General features: G+C 41.4%; 2 long non-coding RNA genes across 11 annotated transcripts in view; one reads left to right on the top strand and one right to left on the bottom strand.

Annotated features, from left to right (window-relative positions):
• Window positions 1–16,009, bottom strand: part of LOC122459785 — a 107,133-nt gene that overhangs the window by 77,616 nt on the left and 13,508 nt on the right. The gene's annotated exons all lie outside the window — the stretch shown is intronic.
• Window positions 2,453–16,009, top strand: part of LOC122459784 — an 80,557-nt gene continuing 67,000 nt past the window's right edge. For 9 of the 10 annotated variants that reach the window (XR_006280702.1, XR_006280699.1, XR_006280697.1 and 6 more), the window contains exon 1: window positions 2,453–2,912. This is a non-coding gene — a long non-coding RNA (uncharacterized LOC122459784). Of the gene's footprint in view, window positions 2,913–13,955; window positions 14,393–16,009 lie in introns of those variants that run through there. The other variant, XR_006280696.1, reaches the window with a different exon arrangement.

Genomic DNA, 16,009 nt, shown 5'->3' with positions numbered 1-16,009 from the left:
GACATTATGATCAATCTTGATATCTGTAGTCAAGCTTGTGGAACTTTAAAAGCAATGAAAGCTTTGTCTAAATAGGATTGGGGCTGTAATTAGCAGGTAGGCAGAGGCAGGGTCAAACAAAGGGAGAGAGAGAAGGTGAGAGAGCTGGGATTGAGATATGAAGAAGTTATAGGTAATTATGATCTTTTTAGAGATGTATTGGGCATTCCAGAGACGACAAGATGGAGGGGAACAAGGAGGGTGGGCATATGGTTTATAAATGAAGGCATGAGAAAGGGGGAAGTGGTAGTGGGGATGGGTGTGGGAGGTGGAGAGGGTGGGGACTGAAGGAGGGACACAGTTGAGGTAAATGTCACCACAGGTGAGGAAGGGGGGATGTAAGCTCTGGATTTGTGCTGATGAGCAGTGAGGGGAGATTGGGATGGAGGGGCGAGGAGCAGGTGGAGCTGGTGAGAACTGTAGAGAGGTGAGGGTAAAATGAAGCTGGGGGGGGAGATGGGAGAGGGATGGAGGAAGAGGATGGAGGCTGAAGAGGGATGTGGTAAGTTCCATGGGGGAATGGCAGATGGACAAAAGGGGAAAAAAATTAAAAATATTGTGAAAGTAACATAAGCATAGCTGTACTTTGTTGCCTTTCCCTGCTTTTTACTGTGCTATGGCCCTGAACCCACAATTAGATTTGTGTGGGAAGGCCTTTGTCCCTGAGAGAACACCTCAGGATGCCAAAAACCCAAACATGGTAATTAGTTTCCAGATTGTAATTTAAGATAAAAACATAATCCACACCATACAGTGCTTAATTTGTGCCAGGGCTGAGCCCCAGCACCTCTAGGCTTGGCAATTCAGGTGAAGCAAACCCCAGCACCTCTGGGCTTCATAGAATATCAGGGTTGGAAGGGACCTCAGGAGGTCATCTAGTCCAATCCCCACCTCAAAGCAGGACCAATTCCCAATTTTTGCCCCAGATCCCTAAATGGCCCCCTTCAAGGATTGAACTCACAACCTGGGTTTAGCAGGCCAATGCTCAAACCACTGAACTATCCCTCCCCACTAAGGCTTGCTGCATCAGTTATGGAAGTAAAAAAATTGCTTGAGCCCCAGCATCTCTTTCATTACAAATTAAGCACTGACACCATATAATTGTTTGAGAAGTCATTCCCATCACCATCCCCTCTCCATGAAGAGTCATTACACAGGGTTTTTTCTTTGCCAGAACCGAGTTTCTGCTTCATTGATTATTTCTAGGTCAGCCTATTGAGTAAAAAAAAAACCTCTTCATGAAAGGAGGTCTCTTATTCTTAACAACGGTCTTAAAGCATAGTGTGTTCTAAGCAGACCCATCTTGTACTGTATTTCTGAAAATCACTTCTTCAGTTTTACGGATACAACCCTTGTAAAATTTTACCACAGCTCCAATATTTCTGTGATATAATCAAGCACTTTGAATTAAAAAAAAATTAATAGACTTTGATCCTTATCAGCTGGAAATGCCTTGATATAAGAATCTGATTCCTGGAACATATTAAGATTTACATGGACACTGATCCTACAGTGAAATGCATCTGGATATACTGTTGCATCTGCATGGGATGCAGTAACTGGAGGATCAAAACCTTTTTCAGCTACTACTAAATGTGTATGTGTCATAAATATAAAGGGAATGGTAAATCCCTCCTGGCCAGAGGAAAAAACCCTTTCACTTGTAAAGGGTTAAGAAGCTAGGATAACCTCGCTGGTACCTGACCAAAATGACCAATGAGGAGACAAGATACTTTCAAAGCTGGAGGGGAGGGGAGAAACAAAGGCTCTCTCTGTCTGTGTGGTGCTTTTGTCTGAAACAGAAAAGGAATGGAGTCATAGAACTTAGTAAGTAATCTAGCTAGATATGTGTTTAGATTCTGTTTTGTTTAAATGGCTGATAAAATAGCTGTGCTGAATGGAATGTATATTCCTGTTTTTGTGTCTTTTTGTAACTCAAGGTTTTTCCTAGAGGGATTCTCTATGTTTTGAATCTGATTACCTTGTAAGGTATTTACCATCCTGATTTTACAGAGGTTATTTTTACTTTTTTTTCTTCATTTAAAATTCTACTTTTAAGAACCTGATTGCTTTTTCATTGTTCTTAAGATCCAAGGGTTTGGGTCTGTGTTCACCTATGCAAATTGGTGAGGATTTTTATCAAGCCTTCCCCAGGAAAGGGGGTGTAGGGTTTGGGGAGGATTTTGGGGGGAAAGACGTTTCCAAGCGGGCTCTTTCCCTGTTATATATCTGTTAGATGCTTGGTGGTGGCAACAAATAAGTCCAAGGGCAAACAGTAAAATAGTTTGTACATTGGGGAAGTTTAACCTAAGCTGGTAAAAATAAGCTTGGGGGGTTTTCATGCAGGTCCCCACATCTGTACCCTAGAGTGGGGTAGGAGTGGGGGAGTGGGGAAGGAGCCTTGACAGTATGTCATATCTGTATATCACCATGAACATTTCTGTTCACAGAACCAAAATGAAACTGACAGGCACTTAAAATTAGATCTTTGTTAAACTGTTAAATCTCATTGTGTGAAATAATATCCTTGTTTATACACAGCCGTTAAAGGTTTTCAGTGTGTCACTTCAGCTAACCTGCAGATGGAAGGAAGTGGTTAGATGAGGATTACAGAAAAGCCTAAAGAAAAGGAGTACTTTTGGCACTTTAGAGACTAACAAATTTATTTGAGCATAAGCTTTCGTGAGCTTTCGTGAGCTAACTAGTCTAACTAATTCTCTGATTGGAAATCTCATAAAAAGTTTCCTTTTCTTTGTCTCTAGCTGTTCTTCTGGTCAATCAACTACTGACATGGCTGACAACTTTTAGTGGCTGACAAATATCACACTTCTGATGTACCGCCATGAAATAGCAAATACATACTCAAACCACAGGTAAATAAATATGCAACCAACTGCTTTATGGGTATATCTGATACACAACCTCTCAGGGGAGAGGTGGAAATCCAGATAGCTTCTGTACCCCTCTTTTTTGTGACTTAAGGAGATGACATCTACTAAAAGTCAGGATGCTAGTCCATTTACAAGGATGTGACATGAGATCAGGAAAATAGCTGTGACCAGCATGCAACATATCCTATCCTGTGTGTGTATGAACAGAACACACATACACAATTGTTTATGTAACAACATTTCGGCAGGACAATTTCATTAAAAATTAAAACTACCATATGTATCACCTTTTACGTGCTGCTCACACTTTCATGCTTTTTTTTTTATACCTTGCGGGTTTACTTTCCTCTGTCTTAAATTAAAGTGTCTTGCCCTCTATTTGTTCTATCCACCCTTTCCCCTATAGTCCCCTCACTATCAAATGTTACTTTTATTTCCCCTTTCATGCCCAACAAGTTGCTTTCAGACAAGTAGTATAGTGGCAGTGTGAGGAGTGTGGGAAACTGTACCTTTGAGGAGGCTCTGGTGAGAGCTAGTTGAAATCGATTGTTATGCAAAGGGTCACATCATGCCATGTTGCTCAGTTAGAACTCGGACCCTGAATGAAGCAGATCGTTGTCAGACTCCTTTGCTCTGAGTGATCAGTGAACACCACTAGGAGGACAGGAGATGGAGGGAGATTAAATAGGGTAACCCTCAGTGGGTGAAGATAGTGGTGTTGTGGGAGGGAGAAATCCAAGTGAAAGAGTAGGTGGGGGAGACTCAAATGAGGTGGAAGCAGATAAACAGCTGCAGTAAAAACCGCTCCCTCCCTCAATGTCCTTGTGCCTGCTTCACCTCTGTCTGCTGCAGCTGAGTCATGGGAGTGGAGAGTTTCCCTGTCTAGTGAGGGCAAAGGCAGCCAAGTGGGCTGACAGGTACTTTTAGCCTGAGCAGCAGGCTAAGACAGGGAGCAGCCATTCTTAGCTGAGAATGGATGAAGACTAATAAAAGAATGAAGGAAGAAGGCCTTCCTTTCTTCAGCTTTCTGGTACCTTCCTTTCTCTTTTCCCCCAGCTCTGCATAGTTTATTCCTGAGCCTACAATTCTGGGGGGGGGAGAGGAAATAGGCTTGACCTACCCCATTTGCCATGTCAGCCACTTTTATCATATTTTATGTCAAAGTTGATGTGGAACCCCAATGAACTGACCCTATGTGTATGTGAATAAAAAATGTGTATGTTTAAAAAAACATGATGTACAGAGACTTCCTTACAGCTGAAGACCTTAATTCTACAAGTCCTCATGCAGTATACACCAGGAAGTGCAAGGTTTTTGCGCTTCCACCCAAGTGTGTGCTGAACCTACTTTTATTTGGGCACAAATGTGGTTAATTACTCAGCATAGTTATGCACGCTGAGTTGAGGAAAGTCTCAAGCCCATTTGTGCCTGCTCTAGACTGAACTTGCTTTGCTTGAAGAGTTTACTAGTTCTTAAATTTAGCTGCTCCAGACCAAAGAGTAGTGTCTCAGCAGCATCACTTACCAGCTGTACCATTCACGTGCAATTCGCAGCCATGGTTTCCAGCACAACCCCTGCCTCCTGAGCCAACTAGCTGCAGTCAGAATGAACCAGTCAGACCAAGGTTAATGTTGCTTTCTACCCACAGAGGGCATGTGAAGAGATAGGAGTGTCTGCCAGCACTGACGAGAAAACATGTCCACTGCAGTCTCTTGTGGCATAGCATCCTGTTCTCTGACCTAGCCAGCCCACTCTGGGGTAACAATAAAAACTAATAAAAAATAGGAGGTGAAAACTCTCATGATTCCCATTTTACAGATGGGGAAACTGAGGCATGGGGTAATAAAGTGACTTACCGAAGTCACCAGCAAAGCTAGACCTAGAACCTAGGTCTCCTGAGTACTAGTCCAGTGCTACATCCACTTAGGCTACCTTGCCTCCTATATGCCTCTTTTCTTCTCTGTCTCAGAGTGACTCAAGCAAGAACCCAGGGACTTGCACACAAAAAAAAGTAGATGCCTAAATTACCTGACCAGTTACAGGACAAAAGCTTGGATATTTTCAGATCCAAATAGCCAGTTAGGTATCTTAGCATTCAGCTATTTGTGAAAATACCTAATTTGAACATGTAATAGCACAAATGCCCCTGAGTTTCCAATATTTTCAGTCTGTCAGTGTCTTTTCAGAGTTTGCCATCAGATGTCAGCTTTTGCTTTAGTCAACTAAAATAACTTATCAGCAATGGATATTTTCAGTGTTGTCCTAGGCAGCTACTGTATTTTGGGATTTTTCCTGTTTTGCTTTAGGCAGCCATTGTAAATATAACCATCTATTCCTAAAGCTCACAGTTGCCAGTGTTTTGCCTGCTAAAATGTCAAGCTCCTAGTATGTGACCAGTTTCTATGATTCCATAATAGAATAATAATCAGACTATTAGTAAGGCAAACTGTAGGTTGCCAGCTTTATTGTCCTCAGAACTTATTTTGAAATATCAAATTGGGTTTCCATGGGTTGAAGCAGAACTTGTTTTTAAAAGAGCGATGGTGAGTATTTCACAAGGAAAGGTACTAAAAAGTTTTCCACTTGGTAGCTTTGCCCATGTTTTCTAACCATGGCAAAATAATGATTAAAACCTGACTTAGAAAGATGCTTAGCTCTGATGTGCTACTCATATATTCATGAGTGGCTCCTATAAAAAACACTCCCCACCTAGTTTGTGATACACGCCATGAAGGTTGCAGAGTGTAGGGTCAGGCAGCAGCCAGGACCTAGAGAACCCAAGAAAAGAGACTGAAATAGGGACCCTCCATGCATCTATTGCCTTAGCTGTCCCATAGTGTTGAGACCACCTGCATCTATTGTAGGGACCCATCTCATCATCTCTGGTTTCTCTTCAAGTCTTACCTAATTTCTTGCTCCCTTTTTCTTTCTCTTCTGGATTTTCTGCATTATTATTATATAATCTTATATTTTTCCCTCTTAATAGCTTTCAGGTCTGCTTGTGTCACTCATACCTGCTTGGTGTGGCACTCTGTTCCCCTTTAGTGACAGCTAAGCCAGCTAGAGCTTGATAAGTCTGCTACTGCGTTGTCTAAGCAAGATGTTTCAGAGTAGCAGCCGTGTTAGTCTGTATTCGCAAAAAGAAAAGGAGTACTTGTGGCACTTTAGAGACTAACAAATTTATTAGAGCATAAGCTTTCGTGAGCTACAGCTCACTTCATCGGATGCATTTGGTGGAAAAAACAGAGGAGAGATTTATATACACACACACAGAGAACATGATAAACCCATTGTTTCATGTTCTCTGTGTGTGTGTATATAAATCTCTCCTCTGTTTTTTCCACCAAATGCATCCGATGAAGTGAGCTGTAGCTCACGAAAGCTTATGCTCTAATAAATTTGTTAGTCTCTAAGGTGCCACAAGTACTCCTTAAGCAAGATGTGTCTCCTATCTCAAGTAGAAGGCTCATGCAGTAAGCTCCCAAAGTCCAAGGTTTGATTCCCAGCTGCTGACAACCAGGGTTTGTTGGCATTAGGCTTGTTCTCCACTATCTCTTTCCACCAAGGGCTCTCTCTCCCCCACATTCATTTATTCTCTCCCACTACCACCTTCAGCCACCCATTCACTCACTCTCCCATAAGGGAGACTGTGGTCTCCTGGCCAGAGCACTAGACTGGAATTCAAGAGACCACTGTCCTGCTGGGTGATCTTGGGCAAGTCACTTCATCTCACTGTGCCTCAGAATCCCCATCTGTGAAATGGGTATAATGATATTTACCTTCTTTGTAAAGTGCATTGAGTTCTAAAGATGAAAAGTGCTAATAAGAGCTAGGTAGTATTATTATTTTTTTATCCTCTCCTTCTCATCTACCCCATACTTTCCCCTCCACTCTCTCCTATAAACATTTGACTGCGTATGGGGGGGAAGGGCCAAAGGAAGGAGCTGTCTGCATGGAGGAAGGGGTCCCAAAAGTCTGAGGCTACTCTGGAGTGGGGGGAGCTTAGGTGGAGCTCTCTCTCTTGGGGTGGGTAATTAGGCAGGAGAGGAAGAGGAAAAGGAGGTTGAGTCCCAGGGGATCCCACCCTCATAAAGGTCTCAGAGGGAATGTGGGGCTGAAGATAAGGATACACAGTCATGGGGGTGGGAAGAGTCCCTGAAGAGGAGCTGCTGCTGCAGCAGCAACTGAACTAACAAAGAGGCAGAAACATGAGCAACTCCTAAGAATGGCCCATGGGGACTGATGCTGTGCAATAGCTCAGCACAATAGTGCCCTGAGGAGAGGAAGCCAGCAGGCTAACTAAGCAGAGGAGGTTGGCAGTGCACTGACCTACTGCATGGGACAAGTTCCCCAACTGTCCTCCTGCTGCCAGTGCCCCAGTAGGACTGAAGGAAAAAAAAGTGATCCGGGTAACTACAGGCCAGTTAGTTTGACATCTGTAGTATGCAAGGTCCTGGAAAAAATTTTGAAGGAGAAATTAGTTAAGGACATTGAAGTCAATGGTAAATGGGACAAAATACAACATGGTTTTACAAAAGGTAGATCGTGCCAAACCAACCTAATCTCCTTTTTTGAAAAAGTAACAGATTTTTTAAATAAAGGAAATGCAGTGGATCTAATTTACCTAGATTTCAGTAAGGCGTTTGATACCGTGCCACATGGGGAATTATTAGTTAAATTGGAGAAGATGGGGATCAATATGAACATCAAAAGGTGGATAAGGAATTGGTTAAAGGGGAGACTGCAACGGGTCCTACTGAAAGGCAAACTGTCAGGTTGGAGGGAGGTTACCAGTGGAGTTCCTCAGGGATCGGTTTTGGGACCAATCTTATTTAATCTTTTTATTACTGACCTTGGCACAAAAAGTGGGAGTGTGCTAATAAAGTTTGCAGATGATACAAAGCTGGGAGGTATTGCCAATTCGGAGAAGGATCGGGATATTATACAGGAGGATCTGGATGACCTTGTAAACTGGAGTAATAGTAATAGGATGAAATTTAATAGTGAGAAGTGTAAGGTTATGCATTTAGGGATTAATAACAAGAATTTTAGTTATAAGCTGGGGACGCATCAATTAGAAGTAACGGAAGAGGAGAAGGACCTTGGAGTATTGGTTGATCATAGGATGACTATGAGCTGCCAATGTGATATGGCTGTGAAAAAAGCTAATGCGGTTTTGGGATGCATCAGGAGAGGCATTTCCAGTAGGGATAAGGAGGTTTTAGTACCGTTATACAAGGCACTGGTGAGACCTCACCTAGAATACTGTGTGCAGTTCTGGTCTCCCATGTTTAAAAAGGATGAATTCAAACTGGAGCAGGTACAGAGAAGGGCTACTAGGATGATCCGAGGAATGGAAAACTTGTCTTATGAAAGGAGACTTAAGGAGCTTGGCTTGTTTAGCCTAACTAAAAGAAGGTTGAGGGGAGATATGATTGCTCTCTATAAATATATCAGAGGGATAAATATAGGAGAGGGAGAGAAATTATTTAAGCTCAGCACCAATGTGGACACAAGAACAAATGGGTATAAACTGGCCACCAGGAAGTTTAGACTTGAAATCAGACGAAGGTTTTTAACCATCAGAGGAGTGAAGTTTTGGAATAACCTTCCAAGGGAAGCAGTGGGGGCAAAAGATCTATCTGGTTTTAAGATTCTACTCGATAAGTTTATGGAGGAGATGGTATGATGGGATAATGGGATTTTGGTAAGTAATTGATCTTTAAATATTCAGGGTAAATAGGCCAAATCCCCTGAGATGGGATATTAGATGGATGGGATCTGAGTTACTATAGAAAATTCTTTCCTGGGTATCTGGCTGGTGAATCTTGCCCATATGCTCAGGGTTTAGCTGATTGCCATATTTGGGGTTGGGAAGGAATTTTCCTCCAGGGCAGATTGGAGAGGCCCTGGAGGTTTTTCGCCTTCCTCTGTAGCATGGGGCATGGTTGACTTGAGGGAGGCTTCTCTGCTCCTTGAAGTCTTTGAACCATGATTTAAGGACTTCAATAGCTCAGACATGGGTGAGGTTTTTCATAGGAGTGGGTGGGTGAGATTCTGTGGCCTGCGCTGTGCAGGAGGTCGGACTAGATGATCAGAATGGTCCCTTCTGACCTTAGTATCTATGAATCTATGAAGGGGATTTTCCCATTTAAACAAAAATGCTACCTCGTAACCACAACCAAGGAAAGAGGCAGCTTCACTCAAGCAAGCTAGTGTTAAATTGCCCTGTGCTGGAATGTTGATATTCTTGAAAACTGTACTGAGTATAATAGTGCAGCTCAGCGTCCAACTTCTTTTATTAGAAGTGGGATTTACCATTTAAAAACCAAAAAAAAAAAAAAAAAGAGGAGTCCTTGTGGCACCTTAGAGACTAACACATTTATTTGGGCATAAGCTTTCGTGGGCTAAAACCCACTTCATCGGTTGCATTGTGCTCCATTCCCTGTCCTCCAGCCCAAGCATTTGGCAGTCCAAGGCTTAGGAACACCAAGGTCATGGAGTTGCATCCCTTCCAGTCTAAAGCTTTACCTACACTACACAGCTTTTAGCGACACGGCCATATCGCTAAAAGTCGGGCAGTGTAAACGCTGTTTGTTGGCACTTTTGCCGACAAAATACTTCCACCCCCTACAAGCAGGGTTCACATTGTTGACAGGAGAGCTCCTGCCAACAACTCACTGTTTACCCTGCCATTTGCCACGGCAAAACTTGTCGTTCACAGGTGCTTAAACCCCACCCCCCATGAAAGACAAAAGTTTTGTCGCTCAATTGCCAGTGTAGACAAAGCCTAAGTATAAAAGGAGAGACATCAGATAGATACAGACAGATGGAAGTACAAGGAAACAATGAGATAATATTGGTCAGTTGTACGGGCAGTAGTTTCAGCACACCAGCAGTGTACCCACTGTCAAGTTGTTTGCAGGCCTCACAGCAAAGGAGAGTTTTGAGGAGGGATTTGAAGGACAATAATGAGGTAGATTTTGGTGGATGTGTACAAGGTGCTCTTCCCGAGCATGAGGGGTACCGTGGGAGAAATCACGGAGGCGTTTGTTTGAAAATTTATACAAGTGAGTGATGGTAGCTGGCATAATAGGCTGATCAGAGGAGGGAGGTGACCTTTCAGTATTGAATGAGAGGTGATGTGGGGATAGGCCATGGGGAGCCTTGAAACTGAAGACATATAGCTTATGTTTGGTGGGATAGAAAAGAGAGAGCCAGTGGGAGGATGCAAAGAAAGGGCTGACATGGTCAAAGCAATGATGAATGAATGAATTCAACTGGAGCAAGACTGTATTTGTCAAGGCCAGAGAAAAGGATGTTGCAGTAATTGAGATACAAGATGACCAGAGCCTGGATGAGAGTTTTAGCTGTGTGTGGATGGATAGGAAAGGTTGTATTTTGGAGGATGTTGTGTAGAAAGAATCTGCAAGACATGTACGTAAATTGGATGCTAGGACCTACGGAGAGGTCTAAGTTGAATACGACCCCCAGGTTATGGTCAGGATGATGTTTTTGTCCACAGAGATCAAGAAAAGAGATAGCAGAGAGGGCTTGAGGGGAAAGGGGAAGAAGTTAAGAGTTCTGAACTTGAGCTGAAGACTAGACCACCGAAAGAAGATGTTTAAACATGATCAGGAAAATATTTAAATCCTAATACTTCAGAATATACCATACCTTGCTGTCATTGTGGCATTCCTCAGTGGTGATGACACAAAGAGAGTTACTGCAGTTAATCTTGTGTGATTGCAGTCACTCCATATACTTATTGTCATCTTGATATTTCTGATGCCATCGTTGTTGTTTTTAATTGTTTGCACTGAAAGATGCCAGTCAGATGCATGTGCTCTTAAATTTAAAACTGGCTTCCCCTGCCAGGAATTCAAAGGAAGAATGAAACTGGTTTAAATAAGGGTTCGCAGCTTCAGGGTCAATTCACACCATACTGTGAAACCTGCAGTTGCCGATCCTCAAGGACAGATTGAAAGGCTGGCATGGCATTTCTTGCTCAAGCTCCAGTACCATGTGGTGTAGAGTATAGCATGAGCTGGTGTATATTGACTGAGAATGCTGTGGTGAGGACTTGAGACCCCTGGGGAATCAGGATTGCTCTGCTCTTATCTTATCACAGCTTTGGCTAGGGCACAATGCAACTTTTCCCTCCTCCTCCTATTTAACAGGGAATTTTCACTTAATATTCCCCAACTTGCTCTACAAATGCACACACATGCACACGCACATGCACACGCACACACACCTGCTCTGAACTGGGTCCCCTATTGCACTTCTCACAACTTCCCCTGGCTACTGCAACACAGGAATCTGGGCCAGATGGGGGAAGGGGAGCTTTTGCACTGATTCTTGGGCTTTGAATCCATGCTGGCCAGAGTTGCTTCGACTGAGACCGCCCCATTTTGTGTGCGTAGTAAAAGGACTGTCATAACTGATCATTAGAATTAAACTTGAGGCTGCATTTTCAATCCTATATGACCTCTAAAATTTCCGGCACAAACCCCCTTTAATGGATTAAAATTTAGACCTCTAAAATTTTAGAGGTGGGGTGGGAGGGTGTTTTGTTTTGAAGTGTCTTCTCATTGCTAAAAGTTCCCAAATGCACTTTTGCTGCTGCTGGTCAATGTTGTTTTAGAGTGAGGCAAAAAGTCAGTTGGATTTTATCTGCCAACTGCCATAAAAAGAATGACCAGAAAAAATATGGGCTTATCCACTCTACCGAAGACACATCTACACAACTCCTTTCTTCAGTAACTTAATTTCTCTCTTTCTTTCCTAACAAAAGCAAAGATATGTAGGAATCTAGTTAACCTGTAGTAATCTAATCTAGACAGGAAACATGAGGGCCATGCTAAACTGAGGACCATGAGTGTTAAAAGAGGGCTGCGTATTTCTCAGCAGTAGTGTTCCAAGAAAAAAAGTGCCATTCATTCTTTAATACCCCTAGAGTGTGTGTGTGTGTGTGTGTGTGTGTGTGTGTGTGTGTGTGTGTGTGTGAGATAGATACATACATACATACATACATAATTTAAAGCAAAGGCTTAAGTAGATGCATGAGTCTTGTGCTGGCTCTCTGCATTGGGGTAAATTGCACCTTTGATGTCTTGCTGTATCAGTAGTCTGCTGCATAAAGTAGAATGCATTCTTCTAAAGAGAACTTTAACAACACTAACACCTGGTTGTTTGCATTTGGAAAGTTTTATTTTAGAAGAGGGACTGATTTATATGAGCAGCGTAAATATGGGACTGCATAGAATGGAATCTCTTCTTGTGGGTTCAGCTGTGGCATCTTTTTTTTTTTTTTTTTTTTTTTTTTTTTTTTTTTTTTTTTTTTTTGGAGAGTGGGTGCTCAGCACTTCCTGTAAATCAGGCCTCTTCAAAGTGACTCAAATTGGGCCCCCAAAAATTGAAGCAAGAAAAATCACAAGTCAGTTTTGAAAATCTTGGCCTAGGTAGATAGTAAGAGTTTGGATCAGAGAAGGTGATTAAATGGACATTAAGTGAAGGAAAAGACACTTTCAGCCCAGGATAAGTGTATAAAGGGTATTTCTCCATCTTCAAAAGGTAAAATGGTGGTTGATGATGATTTCATATATGTTGAACAGCTACTAAGTATTTTGAAATGGTAATAGTAACCATAATATAATGAAATTTAACATCCCTGTGGCAGGGAAAACACCACAGCAGCCCAGCATGGTAGCATTTAATTTCAGAAAGGGGAACTATACAAAAATGAGGAAGTTAATTAAACAGAAATTTAAAAGGTATAGTGCCAAAAGTGAAATCCCTGCAAACTGCATGGAAACTTTTTAAAGACACCATAATAGAGGCTCAACTTAAATGTATATCCCAAATTAAAAAAACATAGAGAACCAAAAAAGTGCCACCATGGCTAAACAACAAAGTAATAGAAGCAGTGGGAGGCAAAAAGGCATCCTTTAAAAAGTGGAAGTGAGGAAAATAGAAAGGAGCACAAACTCTGGCAAATGAAGTGTAAAAATATAATTAGGCAGGCCAAAAAAGAATTTGAAGAACAGCTAGCCAAAGATTCAAAAAGTAATAGCAAAAAAAATTGTAAGTCGCTCAGAAGCAGGAAGACTGCTAAACAACCAGTGTGGCCACTGGACAATTGAGATGCTTAAGGAGCACTCAAGGACGATAAGACCATTGCGGAGAAACTAAATGAATTCTTTGAATCAGTCTTCATGGCTGAGGATGTGAGTCCCAAACCTGAGCCATTCTTTTTAGATGACAAATCTGAGGAACTGTCCCAGATAAAGGTATCATTAGAGGAGGTTTTGGAACAAATTGATATATTAAACAGTAATAAGTCACCAGGACCAGATGGTATTTACACAAGAGTTCTGAAGGAACTCAAATTTTAGAACTACTAACTGTTGTTTGTAACCTATCATTTAAATCAGCTTCTGTACCAAATGACTGGAGGATAGCTAATGTGATGCCAATTTTTAAAAAGGGCTCCAGATGTGATCCTGGCAATTTACAGGCCAGTAATCCTGACTTCACTACCGGGCAAACTGATTGAAACTATAGTAAAGAACAGAATTGTCAGACCATAGATTAACATAATTTGTTGGGGAAGAGTCAGACACTCCCACAAGATGTCTTAAAAAAACAAAAACAGACACTCCCACAAGATGTCTAACATTTTCTGCTTCTAGTCAGACCACAAATAACAGATTTTCTTGGGGTATTCTGGCAATTCAGTTTCTGGTTCTAGTGGACAATTATTTTTGTTCAGAACAATTATATTCTCTGTCTTAGTTTCTCATACCTAGTTCAGATTCAATTGGGTTTTTTTTAAAATATTTGATCACTGCTACAGTTTAGAGACAAGAACTAACACCTTTGTAAGAGTTCAGAATTCAGACTGAATTGTACAGCTTAGGCTCCACCTTACCACAAAACATGGTTATTTTTAGGTAGTTTCTTGGTACGTAGACGACTTGGTTAACACATTATCTAGCTAACACATTTCTAATTTTCTTTTAGCATCTGAAGAACTGTGCCAAACATTAAGTCCTGCTAGCTATCAAAATGGTGCCTGCTATTAAATTCAAATAGCTTCCAGATTAAGAATATAAAATTGGCCATGCTGGGTCAGACCAATGGTCCATCGAGCACAGTATCCTGCCTTCTAATAGTGGCCAGTGCAGATGCTTCAGAGTGAATGAAGAGAACAGAGCAATTATTGAGTGATCATTCCCCTGTCCACCAGTCCCAGCTTTTGGCAGTGGGATATTTAGGGATACCCCGAGCATGGGATTGAATCCCTGACCATCTTGACTAATAGCCATTGACATACTCTATCATCTGTGAACTTATGTAATTCTTTTTTTAACCAAGTTATATTTTTGGTCTTCACAAACATGTTCCACAGGTTGACCGTGTATTGTGTGAATAAATACTTTCTTATGTTTTGTATTAAATCTGCTGCCTGTTAATTTCATTGGGTGACCTCTGGTTCTAGTGTTATGTGAAGGGGTAAGTAATGCATCTCTATTCATTTTTCTCCACACCATTCATGATTTTATAGACCTCTAACATATCCTCCCTTTAGCAATCTCTTTTCTAAATTGAACAGTCCCCATCTTCTGAATCTCTCCTCACAAGGATGTTGTTCCATGCCCTTAATCATTTTTCTTGTCTTTCTCCATACCTGTTCCAATTCTAATATCCCTTTTGAGATGGGGCAACCAGAATCACATGCAGCATTCAAGATCTGGGCATACCATGTATTTATGTAGTCGCATTATGATACTTTCTGTCTTATTATCTATCCCTTTTGTAATGGTTCCTAATAGTTTATTAGCTTTTTTTGACTGGCACTGCACATTGAGCAGAGCTACCCACAATAACACCACTCAAGAAAGATTTTGGGAACAGCTAATTTAGACTGTAGCATTTTGAATATATAGTTGGGATCATTTTTTCCAATGTGAGTTATTTGCACTTATCAACACGAAATTGTATCTGTCATTTTGTTGCCCAGTCACCCAGTTTAGTGAGGTCCCTTTATAATCCTTCACTGTCAGCTTTGGACTTAATTATTTAATGATTTTATATCATCTGAAAACTTTGTCACCTCACTGTTTGCCCATTTTTCAGATTGTTTATGAATATGCGGAACAGCACAGATCCCAATACATATCCTTGGGGGACCCTGATATTTTCCACTTTCCACTGTGAAAACTGACCATTTATTCCTACCTTTTATTTTCTATCTTTTAACCAGTTACTGATCCATGAGATGCCCTTCCCTCTTACCCCATGACTGCTTACTTTGCTTAAGAGACTTTGGTGAGGGACCTTGTCAAAGGCTTTCTGAAAGTCCAAGTACACTATATCAATTGGATCACCCTTGTCCACATGCTTGTTGATGCACTCATAGAATTATAATAGATTGTTGAGGCATGACTTCCCATTACAAAAACTGTGTTGCCTCTTCGCCAACATATCATGTTCATGTATGTGACTGATAATTCTGTTCTTTACTATAGTTGCAACCAATTTGCCTGGTAATGAAGTTAGACTTACCAGCCTGTAATTGCCAAGATCACCTCTGGGCTTTTTTTAAAAATTGGTGTTATGTTAGCTATCCTCCAATCATCTGGTACAGAGGCTGATTTAAGTGATAGATATGAAATTGCAGAACTACTAACTGTGATATGTCACCTGAGTTCCTTCAGAACTCTTGGGTGAATCCCATCTGGTCCTGGTGACCTATTACTATTTATGAATTTGTTCCAAGTATGTTGGTACTTCAGTCTGGGTCAGTTCCTCAGATTCCTCAGATCCTAAAAAGAATGATTCAGATGTGGGAATCTTCACTATATCCTTTGCAGTGAAGACCAATTCAAAGAATTAATTTAGCTTCTATACAACAGCCTTGTCTTCTCTAAGTGCCCCTTTTGCACCTCGATCATCCAGTGGCCCCACTGATTGTTTGGCAGGCTTCCTGCCTCTGATGTACATCAAAAAACAACAATCATGTACTTATGAACCACAACTGATGTTTTATCAATCAGAACTCCTTCTTTGTGTGC

This window comes from Dermochelys coriacea, chromosome 4 (genome assembly GCF_009764565.3).
Source record: "Dermochelys coriacea isolate rDerCor1 chromosome 4, rDerCor1.pri.v4, whole genome shotgun sequence".
Classification (NCBI taxonomy): Eukaryota; Metazoa; Chordata; order Testudines; family Dermochelyidae; genus Dermochelys; species Dermochelys coriacea.
The sequence above is the reverse complement of the archived record's forward strand: the minus strand, read 5'-3'. Positions and strand labels throughout refer to the sequence as shown.